Raw genomic sequence first — 27,166 nt, forward strand, 5'->3', positions numbered from 1 at the left:
TTATGGCGAATAATATGAGAAAGTCAGCAAGTAGCAAAGTCAGTGGGAATGAATAATTCCTAAGCTAGGTATACTAGACCAAACGCCGCCTGGCGTGGGATGGCAATATAGGGGGGCAAACGAGGGTACCGCTGGAGACAGGTGATATCCTCCCAGAGTTGTAAGCAGGGGCGGACCTTCCTACAGGCGATATAGGCGGTCGCCTAGAGCGCCACCCAGAGGGGGGAGCCAAAAAAATAAAAATAAAAAAATATACATTTACATTTTTTAAATTTATTTAAATTTATTTTAATTTTTTTTTTTTTTTTTCTGTGCAGTTTTGGCGCCCCCCTCTATATCTGCAACCATTATTTTTACATTAAAAAAATTCTAACATAAGGGAAAATGAGCCAAAAATCTAAAACGGTCGGTCGGTCTGAGCCTCAGCTTTAGGTGTTCACAGTCAGAACATGCTAGAGCGCTGTGCATTGATGGGTATCGGTCAAGTGTTTATAGAATTGAACGTTGAGGAAAGAAAGACTAATGTTAGAGAACTATGATGATGGTGAATCTCGCCTAGGGCGCCAAATAGGCTAGGTCCGCCCCTGGTTGTAAGCTCCAGAGGAAGGAAGAAGGTACGGATACTCAGGCTGTTCACTTGAAGAAAAGGGGTTCTCATACGGATCCGGTCTTTATAATCCAAGTGCTCAGTAGCAAGGTAATAGCTGTAATCCAATGCCCGATAGCAATGATGATAGCCAGCCAGCTTCGTCCTCGAAGCTAGCCCGAGGTAAGATCTTCAAGGTAGTTAAATCCAAACGACAGTGGGTATTAACGATGCTCTTCTCCACGGTAGTACGTTCCACAATCACTATAATCCAACCAATAATGGTTCTACAATATCGCCGCGGTAGGTTCCAATGTGCACATGTCCAATAGTTCTGCGACTAGGCCCTCCTCGTGTGCTGGCACTAATTACTAAGTCCACACACACTTGCTAAGGTTCACACTAGTTACTAAACGAACTAACTGCTTGTTAATGCTGCACACCGAACAAACTGCTGTAATACGATTCACACTAAATGACGACTCTTTACTTCACATTAAGTTAGGTCGAACTTGACTCTGCTATACGCTAGGTGCAGCTACTGCTGTTGCATTACTCCGGACGAACTTCACGTTACTTCATACAACTGCTACTTAGACGAACACACTGTTTCACCGAACACTGTTTGCTTGCTAGACGAACTGCTACTGTTCGCGCCTTCCACGATATATATACTTAGAGGGCTTTCTAGTGCCCAGCCTCAGCTCTTGTCTGGAATCAATGCGCTGGCACCAGGCATGTCCCAACTTGACCAGACTCGCCTTTGAACCTGTCTCAGGGGCGCGGTCCTTGGCGCCGCGAACGTCAAGGGCATTATCCAATGAGGAAAGCGAATAATGCTATGATTCAAACGGAGGCTTAAAGGGATATAGCTTATATATATAAATAATATACAAGTTATATAAAACAATAAAACGTAGATTCTCAGTGTTAATCTGGCCCTTCACAACACTTAGGCCATTTGTTTTGTTATTCTTATTTGTGACTTGTTCTGTCTAAATGTTTAATGTTGAGTGATTTGCAGTGTCAAATTTCCCTCAGGATAATACATTTCTATTCTATTCTATTCTATATCTTTGAAAAGTCTCCATTTATTCAACACTTCTGAATTCACTGACTAACTGAACTGAACTGACAAAAATAAGGTGCATAAAAAAGCAAACAAAATTCCTCCACAGGCTACTCACCATCATAAGTAGAGCGGCAAGCGGCGTTTGGGGACAGAGTGAAATCTTCTTAAAACACTGCCCCTCCACTCATTCCTGAACTTTTTTGTTAAGTCCTTCTCAAATGCCAACTGAATTAAATTGGCCTTAGCTGCGTCGATGAAGCATACTAAGGCGATGTTCTGTAAAGACGTTCTTGAGGGTAGAAAACGAATTCTCACAGAGTGCCGTGCTAGCTTCAGTCGTGTTGTTGTTGACATCAGTGCCCACTAGGGCTGTCCCCGACTAAGGATTTGGATAGTTGACTTTGATTGACAAAAAAAAAAAAAAAGTTTTTTTTTTACCAGGGTGGGCACAGCTGACTCAGTGGGCGGGCCCGGCCCCCTAATGCCCGCCCAGACTCTTTTTGGAATAATGGGTTTTTAATCTGTGATTCTGTTGTGAATCAGGTTAGGAATGACCACTGCATGTGCAACATAGTTTCTAGGGAATGCACTTTGTTTTGCATGTTGATTATCTCAAATGTATCTATTACCCACCCACTCCCCACACTTTATAGCACACACTCACTTTAAACAAACACACTGTAGCACCCACTCCCCACACTTTATATTTATTGATGAAGGATTGCACTACAACTCGTACACCTTACTGTAAATTGTACCTAAATTGTACCTCATCCCATTTCTGCATTTCTGCTTTGCACTATATAATATTGTACATTAGTACACTGCATAGTATTGTATATTATATGGTAACTCAGTTACGTCTATTCTGCATCGAACATTGTACATATGTCTATACTGAACACTGTGACCTCATTTTCTACTTCTAATTTACATGCTATACTATGTTATTTGATACTATCTTGTCTAGCACAGTCTCTGGAGCGTAACAGTAAGAAGCATTTTGTATGAAAGTATTCTGTACTTCTGTATGACAACTATTAAAGAAACTTGAAACTATTACCATTTTAGAAATCGGTTTACAATTATATTATGTATTATCTTTTATCTACATTAAGGTATCGATCATTTATATATTGATATGGACAAGTGCCTACCCAAAGTACTTGGTTTAATATTATTTGACTGATCTTTGACACCCCATACAATATGATTATTACTAAATCATCAATGAACACAATTGTTGGCAATAATACTGGGACAGCACACTGTTGAATGAATTCGGTACAGGTAGAGGGAGACTGGTGTGTCACACATATAGCTCAACAGGACTGTTTTATCCACCCATATTTGCTTTCTCCCTCGTGTTATTATTTCCTTTTTTCCCCCACTTTTTCTCCTCCTATTTTTTCTGTATTTTTCTCCAATCCCAATTCAGTCGTTATGCCAATTCCCCCCTCCCCTTCCTGGTCGTTGCGCGCATGTGCCCCCCACTGGTCGGTCTAGGGAGCCCTGAAGTCTATCACATGCTTCCTCCGATACATAGGAGACAGCCAGCTGCATCTTTTCACCTGGCAGCGAGGACTGTCATTGGGTGAGGGTAACGCATGGGAGGACACACTACCTCACCCAGATCCCTTCCTCGCTGTGCAGGCGCCCTGATCGACCTGTAGGAGTCACTGTTTACAACGACCAGATTACCACCCACCGGCTTCCCTCCCGCTGACACTGCCAATTGTGTCAGTATGACGACCGGCCATGCCTGATACCAGTGTATCTGCGGTGGTAGACAGACGCTTAGTCAGCTGCGCTACCCGGCCGCCTAAGTGATCTCTATCTTTATAGGGTTAGGCGTCACATCTCAAGGGTTAGATTCGTAAACAAATGTATATATTTATTATATATAATAAATTATTAATTATTAATTTGGTTAATTCATTTTGGTCGCCACAGACACAAGTGTTCAAAGAGGCATCATTTCTGGGCATAATTGTATATTGTATTTTTCCTACTCCACAAGATAACGAATACTGGAGAAATTATTCATAAGTTCATTATTAATGACTAACTACACACAGACAAAAAAGATAGTCAAAAAGGAGGAAAAGTTGGACCTTGCACCGGAGCAATGACAATTATAGCACAAGATAACTAACTTGGAGATATACTGACACATGACTGACCACTATGCTGTTGTGGTTGACTGAAATGGAATGGCGGAAAAAAATATTTATTGGAAAATTACATAAAATGTAGGGATGCTCGATATTGGCTTTTTTACCGATACCGATATACCGATATTGTCCAACTCTTAATTTCCAATACCGATATCACATTTTAATGCCGATATCGGCTGATAATATAGGTAGGCCGATAATATCGGACATCATTTCTATAGAAATGTAAAAATATATATATATATATATATATATATATATATATATATTTAAAACCGATACCGATATTTTCCGATATCACATTTTAATGCCGATATCGGCCGATAATATCGGTAGACCGATAATATCGGACATCACTAATAAAATGTATCAAAATAAACAAAAACAACTTTGTACCAGTATTACTTAAAGAGGACTGCAGCCAAAAAAAATCTTTTGGATTTTATGGTGTCAGACAGCATACTGTACTATTTGTTGATATAAATAACTATCTAACAGCAGAAACAAGTGATATAAAACTTGAGCCTGTGATGTCATCAAGATGTCCTAGACCACAGGATTGTGCATACATAAGTGGAATTACAGTGGCAGTACATCATAACATAGCATGGAAATGTACTCAACCCTCATCCCCGACATTGTTGATTCATTCAATAATAAGATGGTTGGGGAATAACAAATTACAATTCACAAAGTCCCATATTGTAGTCCTTTTCAACAAGTTAATATAGGTCTTTGAGGTCCACTAGACTTTGAAGTATATTGCTGAAAATAACCACTCAGATTATGCATTCTAGCTGCCTCTATAGGAAGGTGTAGTCTGACCGCCCGAGAGGTCCACCCGTATAGGGATTTATCATTATCGACTATTGTAACAATTCTGCCTCATGAACATTGAAAAGCTTTCCATTTTTGCACAAAATGAGTTCCCTTCTATCACTAATATTATTGTTTAAGTTGTTTAAGCATTTTTGGTTGAAATAAAATTCGGCGATTTTTTTTTTACGATTAATTGCAAATATTTTCATGTTGAGCTATAGATTGTGGATTAATACGCACAGAAAGGTACACCATGCAAATGTTCATGCTTTATTTGTTTTAAATGAGACGATTTAGAAATGGGCAATGGGGAAATACGTTGCAATTTTGCGAGGTGGAACGGCCGGAAACAGCAATGACGTAACCACAGCCTTCTGTTTCAGTCCTGTTCTCAACGGACGGTTTCTGTGCCTGTAAAGAGCAAGCCATTTTTAACATATAAATAGGATAATTATCATACATCTAGCAATGGTGTATGAGCCTGTACCGTCGAATGAAATGCAGATCAATCTGTCAAAGTAGGTGTTACAGATCAATAGCATATCAAACTTACTGTTAAAAATGTCAGAAACATATTTTAGGTACACATTTTGGTAGAAAAGGGAAGGTTTACGAGCGAGGTGCCATTTTTGTACACACATTTTCCCAAGATATCTTCACTACGTTGATTGAGGCTGCAATTCTGAATGGCTTGTCACAGGGCCACAGGGTTCTTGTCACAGCTGACCTGCACTATGTACATATTTTATAATAATTGTGTTGAGACAACCCCTCATTTTACAATAAGAGCTGTTTAATGACTTCCACACACTCAGTATTTACAATGTTTGGTGGTTAATACCCCTACATAGCAGGCTGCCAACATGAGCACACATACCCGATATACGTCATCATGGTGTCCGCTTCATTAGCAGGAATGAGGCTACAATAAGGGCAGACTCCCTTGCTCGGAAACTTACAAAAAACAGCTATTATGACTTTTGGAAAGAAGTGAGTGTTATGAACAATTGCAAATCTCCCTTGCCATCCAATATCAATGGTGTCTGTGGATCAGATAAAATTGCAGAGTTTGGAGACATGAATGAATGAATGAATGAATGAATGAATGAATGCATGAATGAATGAATGAATGAATGAATGAATGAATGAATGAATGAATGAATGAATGAATGAATGAATGAATGAATGAATGAATGAAAACTTTATTTAACAGATTGCAGAATGGGTACAATACAGTACGGTTCAATACATACAATTGTTAAGGGGATGCAGACCAGAGAAAGACGTTTGTCTTGTTTACATCAGGGTCCCCCATTTTCAATTCATAGTGACATTTATGACATACACAACATACATGACATCATGACATTTATGGCATAGGGACATACATGACATACAGGTATATAGTACTGTTACATTTGTGACATATATGATATGCAAATATACAGTACTATACCCATAGATCCTGACAGAGAGTATATACATATGATGGGGAGGAGAATGTACATTAGGAGGCGGTGGGTGGGTGAGAGAGAAATATACATACGGTGGGGAGAGAATATATACATACGGTGGGGAGGAGACTGTACATTAAGAGGGGGTGGGTGGGTGGGTGGGAGAGAAATATACATACGGTGGGGAGAGAATATATACATAAGGTGGGGAGGAGACTGTCTATTAGGAGGGGGTGGGGGGGTTTGGACATTTACGGTGGCCAGTTTCGAATTGCAGCCTCCCGTAGGTGCTCTTTTAGAGCGGTTTTGAATGTGGGTAGGGATTCACATTCCTTTACAGCTTTGGGTAGGGCGTTCCACATTGATGTGGCATAATTGCAAAACGTGTTTAGTCCCTTGTTTGAGCCGAATCTGGGTTTAACATGATTTGTTGAGCTTCCTCTGGTGTTGTGGTCGTGGTATTCACTGACCTTTGGGAAATATTTTGACTACTTTGAGCTGTTGTATTAGAAGTGACACAATTGTACCTGAAGATGTAGACCCCTCTGAGAACGTATGTGTTAGTCCAGAGGAAATCCAACATGCCATACTAAAGCTAGATAACAACAAAGCCTGTGGTGCTGATCATAATAACTGCTGAACATCTAAAGCATGCCAGCCGTAAGGTCATCCCTCTCCTCGCTTTGTGCTTTTCTGGCTTTTTAAAACATGGTATTTTACCTGACTCCATGATAGCAGTTCAACTTGTGCCTGTTATCAAAGACAAGACAGGTACAATTAACAGCAAAGACAAAACATGGAACAGACATGTGCATATACAGTATGCTTTAAAATAAATAGTAGTATAGTATAGAAGACAGAACTCTACAATGTTCTTATGCTTTATGGATGCCTCTAAGGCATTCAATAGAATAAATCATAACATACTGTTCCATAAACTGTCCCAAAGAGGGGTTCCTGCTCTCCCTGGGAAGCTGAAGCTGTGGTGCTTTCAGTTTGGACTGCTGCCCCGTCTCATGTGGCCAATTGCCATCTATGAGGTCACTCTATCCCATGCCAATCGGCTGGAGAGACTGGTGAATGCACATGTGAGGAAGTGGCTTGGACTGCCGAGAGGCCTTAGCAGCATAGGCCTGTATGGCAACGGAGCCCTCTCCCTACCAATCTCAAGCCTGGTGGAGGAGTACAAATGTGCCAAATCAAGGCTGGAAATGACTCTCACAGAATCCCGGGATCCATTCGTCAGAGGTGCTGCTCCAACCCTAGCAACGGGGAGGAAATGGAAGCCATCTGCAGCAGTTGCAGTGGCAAAGACCGCCCTCAGACACCGGGATATAGTGGGGCATGTCCAACATGGCAGAGGGGGCCTTGGATTGGAAGCAACTACACCCACATGGCAAAAGGCTACTCCAACCGAACGGCGGCACATGGTGGTGGAGGAAGTGCGCCACCAGGAGGAAGCAGCCAGGTGTGCCAAGGCAGTCTCTCAAGCCCAGCAAGGCCGGTGGATGAAGTGGGAGGGCGTGGAGAGGAGGAAAATCACGTGGAACGAACTGTGGAGCATGGAGTCTAATAGGCTAAGCTTCATCATCAGAGCCACATATGATCTCCTGCCCTCACCAACCAACCTACATCTCTGGTATGGAGAGGACCCAGCCTGTCTCCAGTGTGCAGCCCCAGCTACCCTCAAACACATCTTAGTGGGTTGCAAGACCAGTCTAACTCAAGGAAGATACACCTGGCACCATAACCAGGTACTGAAGTGCTTGGCTGCCGAACTTGAGAACAAGAGAGTAACCACCAACGCCATGCCTCTAAAAGCCCAAACTACCTTCCCACGGAAAACAACCTTCATCCGGGAAGGGGAGAAACGGCGGACCAAGCCGTCACCTCCGAACTCAGGCCCACTGAACGCAGCCCGGGATTGGGAAATGCGGGTAGACCTCAGCCAGAGGCTTACCTTCCCATCTGAAATTGCAGCGACCAACCTGCGCCCAGACCTGGTCCTCTGGTCCAAATCTTGCCGGCGTGTCTTCATCGTTGAGCTGACGGTCCCATGGGAGGAAGCCATCGATGAGGCATTTGAACGGAAGAGGCTGCGATATGCCAACTTAGCAGCTGAAGCAGAGGGGCGGGGCTGGAACGTGAAGGTGTGGCCAGTGGAGGTGGGCTGCAGAGGCTTTGTAGCCAGTTCCACCACAAGGCTCCTGAAGGAAGTAGGGAACAGAGGACAGGCCTAACGAAAGGCAATCAAAGAACTTGCCACTGCAGCAGAACAGAGCAGTCACTGGTTGTGGCTGAAACGTAGAGACGCATCATGGGCTGCTAAATGAACACGTGGTGCCACCGTGCGACACACACCCAGGCCTGATCAGCCTGTGGTGGGCCAACCTCGGCAGAGGGTGTATTGTGATGAATGGCCGAAACACCCAATGAGGTCGGGGAACACAACTGAAGATGTGTCGTACTGGTGATCATCACGTGATCATTGCCAAATTCCACCCCACTCCAACCTCATTCAATTGTTGTGCTGAATATTTAGGGATCTTTAACAACTAGTCCTATTAAGAATCCTGGTCAGCTCATTTTAATGTGGGTAATGGACAGGATTTTGTCTCCCTTCCTGTTGAATGTATAATATGGATGATTTCTCCACAAAACTAAGGCAATGTAAGACTGGATGTATGGTGGGGGAGAGCCTTATCAACCATCTGATCTATGCTGATGATTTAGTCATACTGTCCCCCTATAGTGCTGGTTTACAGCAATTGCTTAAAATCTGCTCTGTGTATGGTATACAACATGATATCAAATCCAACCCTAACAAGAGTGTTGTTATGATAGTGAAAACTAAGGAGGACCAGAAGCAAAAGTTTCCCTCCTTCTTGCTGTCTGACTGTGCTCTATGTGGTGAAGAGTGTGCGATATTTGGGTCACAATATCACTGATGACATGTGTGATTCATTCATTTTTCATTCATTTTATTTTGTTTCGTACATGGGGGTACAGTTCATCTTTGCACAATATCACCAACATATTTCTTTTTAACATGATACACCCATGGCCGAAAAAGAGCAGGATGAAGAAAACGTATGTTTCCTGCCCCCTTCCAAACTTCATATTCATTTTAACATAATGGTCAGCTCAAGTGCACCTAACAGCTTCATACCATATAATAATAATAATATTATAATAATCATTACCATAATTATGATAACAATTATAATAATAATGATAATATGACCATGAATAATAATAACAATAATAACGGTAATAATAATAAATAACAATAACAATAATAATATTGCTAGATACCAATAAACAAAACAAAAAAAACTGCGTCACGAGCCTCAGATGCATGGAAAAGAGAAAAACATTTAAATAAATAAAATCAGATACAGAGAAATGTATACCTGCTGTTCATATGTTCTCATTGTTCTGTCTTTAAAAGTATTTTTTTGTTGGAAAATATTTTTAAAGTACTTCAACTCGTTATAAAGATAATTCCAGAGTTTGACTCCCACCACTGATATGCACATCTGTTTTAGGGTTGTCCGTGCACACTGATGTTTAAAATGACCTTCCCTTCTATGCTCTCCATTCTGTGATATGAGGACAAACCTGTTTTGTAGATTGGCTGGTAATGCTTTACTTTTGACCTTGTGCATAACTACTAATGTCTGTAACTTAACTAGCTCTTGCAATTTCAATAATCCACAATTAATAAATAATAATGTTGGTGTGTTCTCGATAGTCTGCTTTACAAATAATCCTAATAGCTCTCTTCTGTAGGAGATATAGTGGTTTTATATTACTCTTATAGGTGTTACCCCATACTTCCACACAGTAATTAAGATAAGGCAATATGAGTGCACAGTACAGTGTTCGCATTGCTTTGTTATCTAATACATATTTAACTTTATTCACAATAAAAAATACTTTTTTTTCCTTACGTGTGCAATATGAACTTTCCAGGTCAAACCTTCGTCCAGCAATACTCCCAAAAAACGCAGTTCTGTAACCCTTTCAATATTAACTCCATCTATTGACAATACAACATTTTTGATGATGTTGATGTGCAGTGCCAGTGCTGCAAACTGTATGCACAGGCCAATATGCTGGCACGGAAATGTATGTGTACAGTCAGACAATGTGAAAATAAGCGTGTTCAGAGCCTATTAGAGAGAGATTTCAGATACACCACATGTCACATTATGCAAAACACGCCCCCTTTAGTTGATTGGAGCCACGCCCCCTTTTTAACTTTGGAGCCCTCTGATTGGTCGAGAGGTTTACGGGGGCGGGACTTAGGGGTATGTCATACCTTATAAGGGCATATAGCCAAGTTTGATGGATTGTAACCACGCCCACTTTTTGAGATGATTAATGACCCCTTAGGGCTTCTCTGATTGGTCGAGAGGTTCAAGGAGGCGGGACATCCGGTTTAGGAGGCGGGACATCCGGTTTCGGAAGGGGAGGGGTTGTAAGGGCGGGGACTTCCGTTTTTAGATATTTTTTTCAAAATAAACGTTTTTTTTATTTTAATTTTTTTTCAAAATAAAAGTTTTTCAAAATAAAAGATTCAAAAATAAGTTTTTTTTTATTGTCAGAAATAAAAGATTCAAACGTTTTTTTTTCCAATTTTCAGAATATGTGTATTCCAAGGTCTTAAGAAAAATACAATATCTTCACAATGTGTATTCCAAGGTTTTCAGAATAAACATTTCAAATGTGTGTGTATCTTAAGAATAAATGTGTGTGGGTGTGTGTGTGTGTGTGTGGTTTAAGTTACAGAATTAAGAATAAAATACATTTTGTGTATTCCAAATGCCAAATGTAAAATACAATGTATTATTCTTCAGAAATGTTCAATAGTTTTTACATACCTGTGCAAGGATATGTATGACTGTGTTGCATTCATTTATTTTAATTTTGTTGGACTTTATGGTATTTATGGTTTATTTATGATTTATTGTGGTACTTCTTCTTGAATTGTTTAAATAAGATGTGTTTGACCCGAGGGGTCATTAATGTATGTATTGTAGGACCTTACAAATAAATCTGATTTGATCATGATCCCAACAAATGGTAAAATGTTTTAAAGCATTACATTTAACAGACAGTGGTGACATTTCGAAGTTTTAAAGGGATCACATTCACATAGCTGAACTTAAAATCATTCAAAACAATTATTACACTTTTGAGGTAGAAAGAAGCGCAGTTGTGTATATTATAAAAATAATTATTAAAGAATATTGCAGATCATGCTGTAACCTTTTTTATCAATAATATAAGCGTGCATAACACCGATAATATGGTTAATATTAATAATAAAGTTTCTAAACACTTTTTCAGTTTAAAAGCCGTAACATCCACTATTACAGTGTATAAACATAACAGGTGTGCTCTGTTAAAATTACCATTCATATGATCTAAAATAGTAACTAAGCCGTTTTCAGATAGAAGACTTTCATCCTCTGAGAGTGTCTCTATCATATATTGCCAATTATTTAGCAAGCCTTTCTCTCTCACCAGCTTCAACATATTTTCAAAAAGCCTTAAGCGCAGGCTATTGACATTCCCGGTTACCCATCAATGTACAATTGTCCTGACAGCTCCGCGGCGGTCACTAAGGCTTTAAGAGTAGCTACTTTGATTGGGAAGTGGAGGGTTTTTCTTCTAGTAGGACACAGTCTCTTAACCATACCCCAGGTTGGGGATGGCAGTGATGATGTTTTGTTGGTTACATCAGCGATAGGTATTTCTTCGGGGGCAGGGTGGAATACATCAGATTCTGATGTAAGAGGGGTGTACCAGGGGCTATTAGGATCCATACACCTGACGGGGTTTGACGGTGGTGACTCTACCGATGAAGTCTCCCAAATCGTTGTAAGAGGGCTGTAACTAGTCCTAGGGGTGTCTAGGAGGCTTTGCAATGAAAAAGTTTTAGTTGAACCATACAGGGGTACGGGTAATGTCTCAACTTCCTCGTCTGGAGCGTATAGTGGAGACAGGCTATCTAGTGTATCCGATGCATGCTTAGAAGGATCTTCCCCGTGTCTCACATAGTAAGCAAAGTTTGATCGCGTTGAAGTAGGGTCACCGAATCTATAACCGCCAGCGGGTAGTGTCTCAACATCGTCAGGCATGTATAGTGGAGACAGGCTATCTAGTGTATCCAATGCAGAGTTAGCAGGATCAGCCTCATGTGACACATACAAAGCCATGATTGCTATCTAAAAGTACAAAATGCACTGTAAGTCTTTTTAAAGGAGGATTTAGGGTTGACACGCCCCATCCTCCGCCCCCTCGCTGGGTCACTCCCAATCCATCTCCTCTGATTCGGTGTATGGGAATAGACGTCTTTTTAAATGATCCAGGTCTGTCCTCACCTTAACCCCTTCTTTAGTAACCATTCCGCAAGTCCGAAGACATTCTAACCAGGCCGGTACCGGTACTGAGAAGAGGATATACTCATGACTTGTATTAAGGAACCTTGAGAAGATGGTTAGATTAGTCTCTACACCAAAAGCCAGAGTACTTTTTATAGATATCCGCCCGTAATACACATACCCGTAGTCTATTGAGCTTATTACCAGGGTGAATATATGCCCGTCCTTAAGCGTTCTACCCACTAATCCGTCCATAGCCTCATACGAAGCTTTATTTAGTTGCCAAAATTCACTCTCCGATAGGTCTATCTCAGATCTTCTTCCAACACCCTGGAAATTCTCCAAGGAGGTCTTGTAGAACAGAACTCTATCAAATTTAACATCATAACAGAATCCTAGCACACCATCCCTGAGGGGCCATATCTCGGTGTAAAACACGCTACCAAATTTGGATGGTGCAAGTAACTCGGCCTTAAAATGTGCTACTCGGGCTGACGTGCGTATAGTAGATGTAGCTAGACTGCTCGCCATTTTCTTTTCTAGGGTCTCTCTAAGAGGTAACTCTCTAAATATATAGGTTTCTATTGTGGTAATATTGACCTTGAATTCCATAACTAATATGTGTGAATAATTAGAAAACCATAATATTATGCCTTGTATACTTTTTAGCAGCAGAGTGGGTTGCCGGGCTAAATGAGGAACTATTCTAGAGACAGTTGCATCAGATAACAGCAACACTAGAACAAAGGAACTGAGAAGTCACACCCAAATGTTAGCAGATGTCAGCCGACAGCAGAGACCAGATAACTGGCTCTGATAAGGATAGTACAGGACTAAAGATCATTAATCAATAAGGACATGTTTCAAAGTTAAATGAAAAAGCATGATACTTGATTGGCTTTGATTGGATTGACAACTCTATAAAGAAACCAATAAAAACATCTATATAGATATTTAGAATTAAGAATCCTGGTCAAGTCAAGTCAAGAGTTTTAATTGTCACGGCATACAGGTATACAATGAAATGCGGGTGGTCTTGCCCGCAACGATGTGCAATACAGTGGTACATATAATAGAATCAAAAGAAGAAAACAACATTGTGCAGTAACAGGTAACAGGTAACATGGAGTGACATCTCTGTATCTGTACATAGTTATTTACAGAGCATATGGGACATGCTAGTTAGCTTTGGTAGTGCAATACACTGTTCCTGTTATTCTAATTTAAAGTGTCCTTTCCTTTGGCCATAAGTGTGCGTGTGTGCGACATGAGTGTGTGCCCGCTCATGTTAAAGTGTTAAGTGGCTGCTCGTGTGTGAGCGTGCACAGTGTGCGTGTCGTGTGTGTGTTCATGTGTGCTTGTGTGTGGACAGTTCAATGTTCTGAGCACTCAATGTTCATTGTTCATGGCTCTGATGGCCTGGGGGAAGAAGCTGATCCTAAGCCGCTCTGTCCTAGTAGCTGGGGTTCGCAGGCGTCTGCCTGACCTCAGCAGCTGAAACAGGCTGTTATTGGGGTGGTGAGGGTCTTTCATTATCCTGCAGGCTCTGGATTTGCACCTCTTGTTGTATAGAACCTGCAGGGGGGGTAGTGCAATACCCGTGGTACGCTCGGCTGAGCGCACCACTCTCTGTAGGGCCTTCTTGTCCTGTGCCGTGCTGTTTCCATACCAGGCAGTGATGTTTCCGGTCAGGATGCTCTCTACAGCTCCTGAGTAGAAGGACTGGAGTATCTTTCCCGATACTCTGAACTTCCTTAACTGTCTCAGGTGGTAGAGACGCTGTTTCGCCTTCTTTACTACTGTGTCTATGTGTGTTGACCATGTCAGGTCCTCTGAGATGTGGACCCCTGGTATATGTATCACAGTTATATTACAGAGTTTCAGTCTGGTAAATAAAGGTTGGTGTAGTCTCATATGATGTCTGGTATCAGCCTAGAAAGCAATGACTGTACTTGGGTGATATTAGACATCATATGGGTCATTGCATGAACCATATAGAAGGAATGTTAAAGTATTGGATTCATTCAGAGGAGACTTAAGCAGCCAAGGAGGGGGGTCATCAAAAGCGCCCTCCTCTGTACGCATTAAGAGGCCACACCGACGGGGGCCACCAGCAGACCCCCCTGTTCACTGAAGGAAGACACCGACGGGGGCCATCGGCGGCCCCCCCTTCTGTTTACTGAAGGAAGACCCACACAGAAGATCAATTTGGGGACAGCCCCCACAGAAGAACCAACCGGATTGGACCAAACGTATTATTAAAATGTGCTACTATTGGTGGGAAATTATAGTATTTAAGAGCAAAACAGTGTTAATTCAGGAGCCCAGACCGCCCCCAGGTCTGCGGCTCCCCGCTCCCAACCCAGAGAATGCTGTCGGCTGATTTTCATGTAAGTAAGCTGGATGGTCCCATGGTTGGTTAGAATAGAATGTAAAGATACTTATCTTAGAAACCAGGCTTACTCATATGAAAAGGGGCTTACAGTAGATTCTCTATTTTCATTGATGTTAACAATGACTGTTATATGTACATGTTGAGGTTTTGAGATGCAAACCTTGTTGATCCTTTGTACAAAACAGACATGTTATTCTGATAATCCTTGTATGTGAAAAGCAACCTTTTAATTCACTCTTGGCCGCTGAGACTAATAAATACATGAGTTTGAATTCGAACTCTCCCGTCTGGACTGCACGTTTATTCCTTGCTGGCTATATTGGAAGTCAGATGAGGAGACCAAATTCTATCACTTATGATCTCTTTCCTCCTTCCAGATAGCAACCTCCTTGTACTGTACAATAACCTTAGATTTGGATAGGATTATACGACAGAAATGGTGCCTGTCTGACCCGCCCTGTTGTGCCCCCCCTGAAGATGTGCGGTGAGGTTTGTGTGGCTGGCTGCTCAGAGCCACGGCCCTGCTTGCACGTTGGGGACATCCAGGAAAAAAGCCGGGGGTTGATGCGTTTCATTAAGGGGTTTGCAGTGCAGGGTTTTGCTGTCTGGATGGAGGACCAGGGGAAAGATGGAGGCTGGTTGTGTAGCCATTGGTTGGGGCCCGGGGTGAATATAGCCTTTGCGTACAGGAATGGTGGAGTGGTGATTAGGTTAGACTGTCCAACGGTAAAGGGATTGCGCTTGTTGTGCAGTAAATATACAATCATGTGCTTTTGATGTATTGTGTGGTTATTTAGACACAGGAGGCTGTTTCCGGCCTGTTCGCTTGAGGTTTATGGCAATAAGTACGGGCAGCGTATTTGGTGCCAGGCCCTTGCGGACAGGGGGATAGTATTTTTTTTTATTTTTGTTGAAAGTAATAGCTTACGGGGATCCAAAGCACTTAGGATAGTTTAGGTAAAATACTTGAGGGGACACGGCGAGGAGCGATAGAACGTGGATTATAGTTACAGAAATGCAGGAAGTGGGACTGTGAGGTGACTGGACAGTGATGGTGTGAGGTTTTGTCCGCTGCTCACCTACTCTTTCCTTCCTTTTAGCCTACTGTTTAGGAATTCCCTTCTCACTCACTCTCACTAGCCCCCACCCTCTCGTTCTTTACTCTCATTTTCTCTCAGTGGCCACACCTGTACTACCTGTCATTATGTGTTTGTTTGGTCTGGTGCCGAACTCACACTTTTAGTTCGATTATCAATTACCTCTCGCACCTGTGGTGCATTCTAATTAGTTCCCCTGTGGGCTTTAAATACCTGGCTCTTCCACTCTGTTCCTCGTGGGGTCGTGTTGTAACATGCCGTAACTTTCGGTATCATATTCTCTATCATCAAGACTCCTTCGGGAGGTCCTCTGTTCGGTCTATGCTGTTTTTATCTCCGGCGTAAAGATGTGCTCCAGCCTTCGCCTCCTGTCGCCGTTGCCTGAGGGAGAGACTGGACTGCGCTCCCTAGACTTCCACGGGAGGCATCCCAGTGATCCACTTCAGACCTCCGCGCAGCAGTCGTCCTGACGCTCATCCAGACCTCCGCGCTGCAGACGCCCAGACACCATCCAGACCTCCGAGCTTGGCACGCTCCGACGTACCAGCGCGCACTCCCAGCAGACGCGCATCATCCAGACCTCCGAGCTTGGCACGCTCCTCCGTACCAGCGCGCACTCCCAGTAGACGCGCATCATCCAGACCTCCGAGCTTGGCACGCTCCTCCGTACCAGCGCGCACTCCCAGCAGACGCGCATCATCCAGACCTCCGAGCTTGGCACGCTCCTCCGTACCAGCGCGCACTCCCAGTAGACGCGCATCATCCAGACCTCCGAGCTTGGCACGCTCCTCCGTACCAGCGCGCACTCCCAGCAGACGCGCATCATCCAGACCTCCGAGCTTGGCACGCTCCTCCGTACCAGCGCGCATTCCCAGCAGATGCGCATCATCCAGACCTCCGAGCTTGGCACGCTCCTCCGTACCAGCGCGCACTCCCAGCAGACGCGCATCATCCAGACCTCCGAGCTTGGCACGCTCCTCCGTACCAGCGCGCACTCCCAGCAGACGCGCATCATCCAGACCTCCGAGCTTGGCACGCTCCTCCGTACCAGCGCGCACCCTCAGCAGAGCCCCTGTCTGCTAGCTTTGCCCCGGCTGCTAGCACAGCCTCTTGTTAATGCAGGCCTTGCAGCTAGCATAGGCCCTGTAGCTAGCCATGCCCAGGCAGCTAACCCGGTCCCTCTGCATGGCCTCCACTTTTTGTGTAGCTTTCCCACTGCTAGGACTGCCCTTTCAGCTAGCAAGGTCAGTTTTCCCACTGCTAGGACTGCCCTTTCAGCTAGCAAGGTCAGTTTTTCCCACTGCTAGGACTGCCTTTTCAGCTAGCAAGGTCAGTTTATCCCACTGCTAGGACTGCCTTTTCAGCTAGCAAGGTCAGTTTATCCCACTGCTAGGACTGCCCTTTCAGCTAGCAAGGTCAGTTTTCTCCCACTGCTAGGACTGCCCCTTCAGCTAGCATGGTCAGTATTCCCACTGCTAGGACTGCCCCTTCAGCTAGCAAGGTCAGTTTTTTTCCCACTGCTAGGACTGCCTTTTCAGCTAGCAAGGTCAGTTTATCCCACTGCTAGGACTGCCCTTCAGCTAGCAAGGTCAGTTTATCCCACTGCTAGGACTGCCCTTTCAGCTAGCAAGGTCAGTTTATCTCCCACTGCTAGGACTGCCTTTTCAGCTAGCAAGGTCAGTTTATCCCACTGCTAGGACTGCCCTTTCAGCTAGCAAGGTCAGTTTATCTCACACTGCTAGGACTGCCCTTCAGCTAGCAAGGTCAGTTTTCTCCCACTGCTAGGACTGCCCCTTCAGCTAGCATGGTCAGTTTGCTCCCACTGCTGGGACTGCCCTTCAGCTAGCAAGGTCAGTTTATCCCACTGCTAGGACTGCCTTTTCAGCTAGCAAGGTTAGTTTATCCCACTGCTAGGACTGCCCTTTCAGCTAGCAAGGTCAGTTTATCTCCCACTGCTAGGACTGCCCTTTCAGCTAGCAAGGTCAGTTTATCTCACACTGCTAGGACTGCCGCTTCAGCTAGCAAGGTCAGTTTCCCCACTGCTAGGACTGCCCTTCAGCTGGCAAGGTCAGTTTTCTCCCACTGCTAGGACTGCCCCTTCAGCTAGCATGGTCAGTTTGCTCCCACTGCTAGGACTGCCCCTTCAGCTAGCAGGGTCAGTTTTCTCTCACTGCTGGGTCTGCCCCTTCCAACTAGCTTGTTCTCTCATGCTGGTCCAGCCCTGTCTGCCAGCCTAGCTCCGGCAGCTAGCGCAGCCTCTATGTTAATGTAGCAGTACAGCTAGCATAGGCCCTGTAGCTATCAGTGCCCTGGCAGCTACCCTTTCCCTCTGCTAGCCTAGCTCCGGCAGCTTGCGCAGCCTCTATGTTGATGTAGCAGTACAGCTAGCATAGGCCCTGTAGCTATCAGTGCCTGGCAGCTAACCTTCCCTCTGCTAGCCCTTTTCCGGGTGCTCCTCTTGTTACCCCTCAGCTACCATGGTTACCCCTCAGCTCCCTAGTTTACCCCCCGGCTACCCTGCCCCAGTTGCTTGCCCCACTTTTGTTGTGGCTTCCCCTGCTGGCCTGGCCAGTACCTTTTGTTTTTTGCCTTGTTTTGTCCCCTGCCACTCTGTCTGTATTTTTTTGGGTCGCCGGGTGGCTCCCGTTGAGGGGGGGGTACTGTGAGGTTTTGTCCGCTGCTCACCTACTCTTTCCTTCCTTTTAGCCTACTGTTTAGGAATTCCCTTCTCACTCACTCTCACTAGCCCCCACCCTCTCGTTCTTTACTCTCGTTTTCTCTCAGTGGCCACACCTGTACTACCTGTCATTATGTGTTTGATTGGTCTGGTGCCGAACTCACACTTTTAGTTCGATTATCAATTACCTCTCGCACCTGTGGTGCATTCTAATTAGTTCCCCTGTGGGCTTTAAATACCTGGCTCTTCCACTCTGTTCCTCGTGGGGTCGTGTTGTAACATGCCGTAACTTTCGGTATCATATTCTCTATCATCAAGACTCCTTCGGGAGGTCCTCTGTTCGGTCTATGCTGTTTTTATCTCCGGCGTAAAGATGTGCTCCAGCCTTCGCCTCCTGTCGCCGTTGCCTGAGGGAGAGACTGGACTGCGCTCCCTAGACTTCCACGGGAGGCATCCCAGTGATCCACTTCAGACCTCCGCGCAGCAGTCGTCCTGACGCTCATCCAGACCTCCGCGCTGCAGACGCCCAGACACCATCCAGACCTCCGAGCTTGGCACGCTCCTCCGTACCAGCGCGCACTCCCAGCAGACGCGCATCATCCAGACCTCCGAGCTTGGCACGCTCCTCCGTACCAGCGCGCACTCCCAGTAGACGCGCATCATCCAGACCTCCGAGCTTGGCACGCTCCTCCGTACCAGCGCGCACTCCCAGCAGACGCGCATCATCCAGACCTCCGAGCTTGGCACGCTCCTCCGTACCAGCGCGCACTCCCAGTAGACGCGCATCATCCAGACCTCCGAGCTTGGCACGCTCCTCCGTACCAGCGCGCACTCCCAGCAGACGCGCATCATCCAGACCTCCGAGCTTGGCACGCTCCTCCGTACCAGCGCGCACTCCCAGCAGACGCGCATCATCCAGACCTCCGAGCTTGGCACGCTCCTCCGTACCAGCGCGCACTCCCAGCAGACGCGCATCATCCAGACCTCCGAGCTTGGCACGCTCCTCCGTACCAGCGCGCACTCCCAGCAGACGCGCATCATCCAGACCTCCGAGCTTGGCACGCTCCTCCACGCAGACGCACTCCAGATGCGTCTCTCTGTACCGGCGCGCACTCCAAGCAGTGGCGCACCACTCTGACCTCCGCTCGGACAGCCGGCTCCCCGGTGGCGACGCTCTCGCCCCGCTGCTGTTCCAGCGCTCTTTGCGCACAAACGTCTGGGTGAGTTTTTACTGACTGTCTTGATCAAATTCCGTTTTCGTGTGTTTCTATAACACTGAAGATTACCACCTTTTTAATCAGACAGTCACTCACCCAGCGTGTGCCTTTGTTTGTTTTCACTGGGATAATATTTTTGGACTTTACATCTCCCACTGTGTGTTTGTTTCACACCGAAGATATTATTCACATTGGATTGTTTTTTGGACTTCACTCTCACTGTGTATTTACACGAAGATATTTTTCACTTGGGATTGTGTTTTGGAACATTTGCTCACTGTGTGTTTACTCTTTTCCAGTATGCAGCTCCTGCCCTCGTCCTGTTCCAAGGCCTTACCCTGTTTGTCCCTAGCCCGCCTCCGCGGGCCTCTGTCCCTTCTCCCCTTTCTAGTCCTCCCTGTCCAGTTCCCCCTAGTTCCTCCCTGTTCCTGACTTCCCTTGCCTTCCCCTTAGCCAGCTCGCCTCTTAAAGGCACTGTACCTTTCCCTTCTTGTTATTCCAGTATTTTGTGTGTCTCCCTTAAAGGGACAGTGCCGTTTTTTCCTTCTGTTTCAATAAATGCCAGTTTCTTGGCTTACCCTCATACCTGTCTTGTGTTGTGCGATTGGGGTCGGTTACAAACCATAACAGATGGAAAATGCAGAGTAGTCAGATCTTAGATTCAAAGCACATAGGATAGTTTCAGAGTAGTCAGATCTTAAAGAGAAGATTATAGGTGAAAAGTGTGATGAGTGTGTAGAGTATAGAGTACAATGAGACAGTTAAGGAGACAGTTACAGAGTATAGAGTACAATGAGAGAGTATAGAGTACAATGATCATATAGGGCGGGAATGTCAGTTTAAAGCGGGGATGTCCCGGCCGGTCACTCGGTAGCTGATGGTGTTGTACTGCGCGTTGGCGTGTGGTTCTGATCGAGGCCACATTCGTTTTTGCGTTTGGGAAGTACGATAGGATACGCCCTGGGATACAAGACAGGCCGTGTCTTTCAAGGGAGCGTAAGAATGAGATGGTTATTTTTTTTGTGAATCTGAGCAGTGGGTGGACCGGGTGTACGAATTGCTGGGCGACGCAGGACTTCCGTTCGTTGGCGCCTCTCAAGCGGCGGGGAACGGAGGTTTTAAACATCGGCAAATGATGCAGATGGAATTTACAGGCTCTAAATCCAACGCTGAAACAGATCCGCGGAATCAGGTTGATATGTAAGAGGGCGCTAATATGATGGTGGTCGTCACGGGTCGCGAGATTATAAACGTGGTATGGTGAAATAGGTGGATGGGGGCCTTTCGAAGCTTAACGCGTAGGCTGTTGAAAATATTACTCAGACTAGCCGGGCACCTCGAAAGTTTTAACGGGGAGGGGATTTTTTCTGGGATATCAGCCGGTCTAGATATAATCGATCCGATATTGAGGATTGGTTAGGAGGATGCGGGGTTTGCTTGTTAACCCGTGAGAAGGTTGATTACAGAAAGCAAAAGCCGCAGCAGATCCGATTAGAACGTGTTTAGCTTCGGCATCCTATTTCGACGCGTTCGTTGCGGCAAACGGAGACAATAGCGCTTAGCAACAAGTCGTTTCAATATACTGTTTATAATGTAAATGTTCATTGCATGTATTGTGTACTAACGCTCTTAAGCGCGGTGAAAATGAGTGCGGCGAAACTATTGAAAGAAGTAATGTAACAAGCGGTAGATACAATGTGCAAGCACTGGAGAGTCATATTGGAAGTTGGGGCTAACTAGCTTAGCTCTGTGGAAGAGCCGCGGTAAATCTAAGGATGTTAAGGCGGCAAGGTGAGAGATTTGACGAAACACTGTGGGGGAAATTGTTGTTAAGAAGCGAATCGAGTGGTTCGTTGATGTGATTATGGCCGTATTAATGGTTATATTTAATGCAGTATTCAATGTGTACGACGATGTTGTTATGGAGAAGCAGTCGCAGGTTGATGACGTCATATTGTGGGACCTAGGAAGGGGAGCATCAGGCTGGCTAGGCTGTTAGCTTGCATGCGGCTGTTTTGTGAGTTTGCGGGCGACATGGGTTATGATTAGAGTTTTGAAAATGATGGTTAGGGAGTATTAGAGAGCGCGGTGGATGTCGTGGCATTATATTAGGACGGAACGGAGTGGTTTGTAGTGATAGTTGTACTTTGTCGCGATGCATCGTTTTGCTGTGAGCGCCGTTTGCGCTAGTGCGCATGCGCAAACCTCTGTTTTTAATTTCGTTCGCTCGAGGGAAAACGGGTGAGTTTGTATTTAGCTTTGTGCTATATATTTGTATAGTGTACATTGTATTTTTGTGTACACAGTAGAAGTGATGTAACATGTATGGTGCTTAGATTAAGGGAGATGGTAAACTAATGTGGAGGAAGTCAATAAAAGGTTTACTTAGACTGCAAACAAGGCAGTGGCCTATCAAGGGGAAATGAATTAATGAATACATGACCTATACAAGGCTGGGATTCACGAACTGGCTGCTCTGGGTTATTGTATTTGATGGAAACATACATAGACACATTAGACACAGGGGTATATTCTTGACCAAGAGGGGTTTGATAGATTGAAAACAGTACAGCTCAATACATACAATTGTTAAGGGGATGCAGACCAGAGACAGGGTCCCCCCATTTTCAATTCATCATAACATTTATGACATACATGATATACAGATAGACAGTAGTTTGGGAGTAGCAATGGGCTGAATTTGGTAAACTGCTCTACACTGAAAATGACATATTGCTTGCATTGTATTTAATGGATACATCTACATTAGAATCATATGTCACCTATGTACCGAGTTAACGTTCCCAGAACGTCCGGTTTACAGTTTTTTGAGTCTTAGCATGGGGGAACTAACCACATGTGTGATGCTTATATTTGTGATGCTTGTGTACTTTTTGTTAACATTTTTAATAACATTGTTAACTTAATTAGAGTCACACTGTTGAGTTGATGGTTGCTGCAAGTCTTTAGGTTGCGGGGGTGATAAATTAATGGTGTAGGCTTGTTGGCATATGTTTTGTTACATTGCGATGTTGGAAACTGTTTAGGTTGTGCACGTGTGTAGAGAATTGATATGGTGTTTATGTTTGTTTTAGATTGTTAATGTTATGGTTTGTAACCGACCCCAATCGCACAACACAAGACAGGTATGAGAGTAAGCCAAGAACTGGGCATTTATTGAATACAACAAAAAAGCGGCACTGTCCCTTTAAGGGAGAACACAAAAATACTGGAACAAGGAAAAAGGGCAATGTGCCTTTAAGAGGCGAGCAGGCTAAGGGGAAGGCTAAGGGAGAACACAAAATACTGGAAACAAGAATTAGGGAAAATTGGCACTGTGCCTTTAAGAGGCGAGCAGGCTAAGGGGAAGGCAAGGGAGAACACAAAATACTGGAAACAAGAATTAGGGAAAATTGGCACTGTGCCTTTAAGAGGCGAGCAGGCTAAGGGGCTAAGGCTAAAGGACAGGGCCAGGGCAAAGGACAGGGCAGGAACAGGGGCAACGGAGAGGGGAACAGGGACAGAGGCCCGGGGAGGCGGGCTGGAGACAGGGACAGAGAAAACAGGGTTAAGGCCTTGGACAGGGCGAGGGCCAGAGCTGCTTACAGGGATGGAGTAGGAGCGCACAGGCTAGACGTCTGGAGTGGTGCGCGTCGGCTTGAAGAGCGCGCCGGCTCGGAGAGACGCATCCTCCCGTAGAGAATTAGAGAGCGATGCGCGTCTGGAGAAGTAGCGCGCCGGCTAGAAGTCTGGAGTGGTGCGCGTCGGCTTGGAGAACGCGCCGGTTCGGAGAGCGCGCCGGCTCGGAGAGACGCATCCTCCCGTAGAGAATTAGAGAGCGATGCGCGTCTGGAGTAGTAGCGCGCCGGCTAAACGTCTGAAGTGGTGCGCGTCGGCTTGGAGAACGCGCCGGTTCGGAGAGCGCGCCGGCTCGGAGAGACGCATCCTCCCGTAGAGAATTAGAGAGCGATGCGCGTCTGGAGTAGTAGCGCGCCGGCTAAACGTCTGAAGTGGTGCGCGTCGGCTTGGAGAACGCGCCGGTTCGGAGAGACACATCCTCCCGTAGAGAATTAGAGAGCGATGCGCGTCTGGAGTGGAGCGCGTCTGCTGTAGGAGCGCGTCTGCGCGGGGTCTGGAGTGGAGCGCGTCTGCTGAAGGAGCGCGTCCGCTGTAGGAGCGCGTCTGCTGTAGGAGCGCGTCTGCGCGGGGTCTGGAGTGGAGCGCGTCTGCTGTAGGAGCGCGTCTGCTGTAGGAGCGCGTCTGGCGCGGGGTCTGGAGTGGAACACTGGAATACCTCCCGTAGAGAATTAGAGAGCGCAGGCTGTGTCCCACTCCAGGCAAACGGCGACAGGTGGCGAAGGCTGGCACCTCGTCTCACGCCGGAGATGAACCAGCATAGCGCGGGGTCTGGAGTGGAACACTGGAATACCTCCCGTAGAGAATTAGAGAGCGCAGGCTGTGTCCCACTCCAGGCAAACGGCGACAGGTGGCGAAGGCTGGCACCTCGTCTCACGCCGGAGATGAACCAGCATACAGATAAGATAAGATACTGTTATAGAGAATCTCCCGTAGGAGCCTACAGATAGAGAACGACCCGACGAGGACTGGGGAGGAGATGGAGGTATTTAAAGCCCACTGGGGCGCTAATTAGAACACACATCAGGTGCGTGATGGTAATTGATAAGACACACTCTTGACTAAGAAGTGTGTGTTCGGCACGGACCAATCAAACACATAATGAAAGGTAGTCCAAGGGTGTGGGCTGCTGAAGAGCAGACGAGAGTAAACGAACGCGAGGGTGGGGGCTGGAGAGGTGAGGAGACAGGGAATTAAAGGTCCAGGGAACAGGAATTAAAGGTCCAGGGAAGAGGCGAACCTCACAGTAACGACAACGCGAGGGTGGGGGCTGGTGAGGTGAGGAGACAGGGAATAAAAGGTCCAGGGAACAGGAATTAAAGGTCCAGGGAAGAGGCGAACCTCACAGTACCTCACAGTACCTTAAAGGAACGGAGCGAGGCAGGGAATGCAATAAATAAACAACGACAACGCGAGGGTGGGGGCTGGTGAGGTGAGGAGACAGGGAATTAAAGGTCCAGGGAACAGGCGAACCTCACAGTTAAATCTTTAATGCCATTGGTTTACATAGGCTGTTGTTTTATATTAAGATTGATTGCAAGTCCTTCAGTCACAGCAGGATAATTTAATGATGGGGACTTGTGTATAGGCTGTTTTTTATGACTGTATGATTGTGTTTTTGCAGTTATTTTGAAATGTTTTACTGTTTAGTTTGTACATTTTCTGTGTTTGGCTGTTAGGGTCAGGCAGGAATGTGTTGATTTGCCCCCGGGGTAGAATGTGTGTAATGATTAACCTTTTGATGGAGTTACAGGAGGGCCTGCATATGCCAGGGGACAATGGGGGTGCAAGGGCTTGCACCAGGTGCCAGTAGGCAGGGAGACAAAAGTTGAGAAGATTATATTGCCCAGGGGGGTAGGAATGCTTTGAGACAGGTCACGGGAAGCCACGGGGGATGCTAAAACCTGTTGGTTATGGTCACTGTTACACTCACGAAAGGGAGCTAGCCTATCTTTACAACAGGGAGACAGGTCGGAGGTGAAGATTGGAGGGCACAGTTGCAGAGTGAGATAACAGATGACGCCTATCTTTACAACAGGAGAGAGGTCACAGCTGGTGAAGATAGGGAGCGAGGGTCAGAGTGTGATAACAGATGACAGCTATTTTTACGACGGGGGCACAGGACGTGGTTGTAAGGGGTCAATACAGGATCAAAGGCAGCATGAGGGTGACAGGAGGATGAGACAGGGGGCTAATTCAGGAAACAGCTGGAGGGCGAGCGATACAAATCAATAAGATAATCATTCAATTGGTTTATGACTTTTGAATGGTGACAATTTGGTGAGGGAATCATTTGAAACTGCCTGTGCACTGGAATGCATGGATAGGTTTGAATTAAAGATGGATTCCAGTCCATCTTGGAAGTGAGGGTAGGAGTCTGAGTGAAGTATATTGGATTAGCCTGAGGTTGAGAGCAGGGAAAGCTGAGTGTGAGGCAGGAAGGGAACAACTAACCAGTGTCTTGTCCAAGTGTCTTGTCTGTGGTTGATTAACGGGTTGAAAGTATTTGTTTATGAGATGTGTAATATATGTTGGGAAGAGATGGTGGTTGAAATGATCTGCGTGACTGTGAATGATGTGTGTGGTCTGTTATTGTCTATGTTTTTTCTTTTTAGTGAATGATTGAGGCTGGGGATGACAGATAGTGGACAGAGTCTGTTATCTAGTTAGGCCTAACAATAGACAGGATGTCGGGTCTTGTGGTGAGCCAACTGACCACTTTTGGTATAAGCCATAGCGGTGTTTTAATTTTAATCGTTACTTTCATTTGAGTTTATTTCTTTTGAATGTCTTAGGAGTTAACAGCCACTGTTATGTGTGGATGAGTGTTTGAGTCTAGATTTTTAGGTTTCTTTTCTATTTTTTAATCTATAATTTTCCGGACTGATGATGATGAGTGAAAAGGTTGTGTGCATATGAAGTTTGAAGCTTGTTGTTTTTATTCCTTTAATATTTTCTCGGTATGCGTGAAGCGTTCACAAGTGGTCTGCCACGTGTGTAATAGGAGGATGTGTTTATTGAGATATTTTGTTGATTATTTGTCTGTTTCTTTTGTTTCCCAAATGTTTTTCATGATCTGGTGGGAGAGGACTGTTGGGGGCTGAGGTGCATTGGAACAGTTGGTCGACGACAGCTAAGTAGTTCCACCACATTTGCATATGGAATTAATGGCTTCCCTTAAAAGTATGTTGACATATTGTGTAATAGGATTTGCTTTGTGCTTTTGTTTCTTCAACAGCTCAGTCGAGGGGGGATTGCAGATCAACTCGGGGGGACACATGAATACATTACATTAACACGGTAACGTAGGATTTCATCTTCCCTGTTTCTCGGCAGTCCAGCGGTGATCAGTTACCAAATTGTGGTGGGAGAATTCTTGTATGCATTCGCCCCCGTCTCTACAGAACCCCATGCGGGTGGGGCCAGGTTGTAATAACTGAACAGATGGGGTTTTGGGACAAATTTCCTGGCTAAAAGACTCATCTGACGACCAGGTTGTCATGGCAGGATGGATGACTGGACCTGGGGGCATGCCTGGCCTGGGGGGCGGAGCCGGCCTGAGGGCTGAGCTGGAAAATGTGGGGAAGAGTCTCTGAGGAATTATGATGTATGGATTGGACTGTGGGGGACAGGGAGATGACTGG

This window comes from Notolepis coatsorum (assembly GCF_963971535.1).
Source record: "Notolepis coatsorum genome assembly, chromosome: 6".
Lineage (NCBI taxonomy): Eukaryota > Metazoa > Chordata > Actinopteri > Aulopiformes > Paralepididae > Notolepis > Notolepis coatsorum.